This window comes from Montipora foliosa, chromosome 10, assembly GCF_036669935.1.
Source record: "Montipora foliosa isolate CH-2021 chromosome 10, ASM3666993v2, whole genome shotgun sequence".
Lineage (NCBI taxonomy): Eukaryota > Metazoa > Cnidaria > Anthozoa > Scleractinia > Acroporidae > Montipora > Montipora foliosa.
In genome coordinates, this window is record NC_090878.1 from 16,694,889 (window position 1) to 16,697,388 (window position 2,500).

General features: G+C 37.5%; 1 protein-coding gene across 2 annotated transcripts in view; it reads left to right on the forward strand.

Moving 5' to 3' along the window:
• Positions 1–2,246, forward strand: part of LOC137973856 (uncharacterized) — a 30,692-nt gene extending 28,446 nt beyond the window's left edge. For both annotated transcript variants that reach the window (XM_068820746.1, XM_068820747.1), the window contains exon 12: positions 1–2,246. This exon is cut by the window's left edge and continues 2,342 nt beyond it. The gene's annotated coding sequence lies outside the window, so the exon portion shown is untranslated.
• The last annotated feature ends 254 nt before the right edge of the window (positions 2,247–2,500 follow it).

The window sequence follows — 2,500 nt, forward strand, 5'->3', positions numbered from 1 at the left end:
ACCCGTCCTGGAGATGACGGTGCGAAAGAAATCTATTTCCTTGGCAACGCAGTTGTTATTTGCATAGTGCTGACAGCGCAAAAATTTTGAATTTGCACAGCAACGCGTCATGACTGACATAGTGTTGAACAACACAAAAATCTTGAGTTTGCCCAGCAACGTAGGTTTGATTGGTGCAGAGTTGACAGCGTAAAGATTGTGAATTTACCCAGCAAATCAGCTTTAAATGGTGCAGGAACTATTTGTACCATTTTGTCTGTTTTAGTTAATTGCGTACGCATGCTATTTACGTCGTTTTTCAGTCCCGTGGGTATTGATCGCGGATGCCAGGTCATTTCAGGCTTTGGCCGCCATCTTCGACTAACTGACACACTTGGCCTCGATCTGGTATCGATCCGATGCTTGTCGACGCCATCTTGGACTGACTGCCACACATGGATAAACTTTTGAAAATAAGAAATTTAATTCACCTTCTGAAGTGCTTAACGAAAGTTGGCATCAACTTCCACTGCACATCACTTTCATTCTAAGGAATTTCAGGCCAATTGAAAGCATCATGAAGAGGTTTTGATGCCAAATCTCCTGGAAGTGAGTTCATTTTGACAGGACGTAATAATTTCGATTGTCGATAAAAGTCGATCGTTGTCGATCGAATTCGATACTAATCAATCGACAAATATCGGATGTCGATAAAAGTCAATCACACGATTTGTTGTGATTATCGACTTTGATCGACAAATTAAACAATTATCAACAAATATCGAGTACTATCGACTTTCGATGATCGACTTTGATGGACATGTTACATCCTGAAATTGACTATATTTAATTATTTCTTGTAGACAGTAGCTGTACTTTATGGTATACATCACAGGCGGCCCAGACTCGGAGGGTAAAAAAAATTATAAGGATTTGCATGGGAATCTCGATAAAAAACTGAAAAACTGTTATCGAGATTCCCATACAAATCCTTATAATTTTTTTTACCCTTTGAGTCTGGGTCACCTGTGGTATACATAATCTGAATTGTGTTAGGACCGAGAAAGTTTGATCATATTTCGGAAGGCCAAAGATCACTTTGATGGTTGAATGTTTCAGAGAAAATTCTGTGTAATGAAATTTGGTTTAGCTTTTGAATATACAGTATGAGTGGAATGGCCCCGGAGTACTTATCTAACTATTTTGTTAAACGCTTTGATATTCATGGCATGAAAACGGCTAGGGGATCTGGAAGCATTGACATTCCTCGTTGTAGGTTGTCCACGGGACAAAGAGCTTTTTATTATCGGGGAAGCATCACTGGAATAGTCTTGCTGCAGATCTCAAGTTTGAAAGACATAAACAGTTTTAAGAAAGGCCCTTTGAATATATTTTACATTGGAGCAAATTAATTTTCTAATATAAAGGACAGTAAAATCCCGCATAAAAGAACAGGTGGATTAAGAATTTCCAGGCTGTAATTTGGTAAATTAAAAGGTACACTATATACATAAGAACTAATTCAGCCTGATAAATTCAACTCATTCGTATGTATAAGGAAATACTAAGTACCAGATACATTAAAAATTACTGGATCAGGATAACCATGTCACTCTAAAATCAATTTTCTTTATTGAATTTTTGTGCTCTTTGTCCTTTGATTTTTATGGCACAGTGAAAGTGAAACACAGAAAGTAAATCTCTGCAAAATTGCAAATGTATACAAATGTCTAGATCAAATTGTTTTTCTTGACAATACTGTTGTGCAATCAACGACAATGTTCAATGGAGTCAATTAATTGAGCAGTGTCAGTTGGGCAATACAGTGTGTAATTTTCAGACAGAATTTAAAAACATGTTAAGAACAGCTTGAGGCTGATTTTTCACGAAGTACCCTGGGCAATATAACAGTGACATCAGCCTGAAACTGAAAACCATAGTTTCTTTTATGCAGGTTTTTACTGTACTGTGTGTGATGTAATTTGGTTGGTGAAGGACAAATTTTTCAAGGTAACAACTTTTAACACTTGTTTTTATGAAGAATGCATACACCTTATTCCAAATGGCCGCCATTTAAGTATTCTTTTATTTCCATGCAAATTGGCCCTTATGGCCTCGCTTTCAAACGTAAAATTCAAAAGAATGTTTACCTTTGAACAAGGCCATAAGGGCCAATTTGCATGGAACAAAAGAATACTATAATGGTGGCCATTTTAGAATAAGGTGTATGCCATCTTCAAGTTAGATATCAAATAAAGCATTGGATTGTGGAACAGACGTGTTGTTGGCTTTGTTGAGAGGATAGCTTCCTATTTTGTTCCTATTTTGGGTTGAAAGTATTCGCTGGGATGAAAAAGTCGCGGAATTCGAAGTCGAGCTGCTCCTCTCTCCGTCCACGAATGTTTTGCAGAGATCTTCGTTTTGAATTCGATCCCCCAGAGTTTCTACCCCCAGGTTGAATTAAAGAGCTCTCTGGCATCGATAAGATTACTTCTGGATCTAACTTTTCGTCGATAAACCG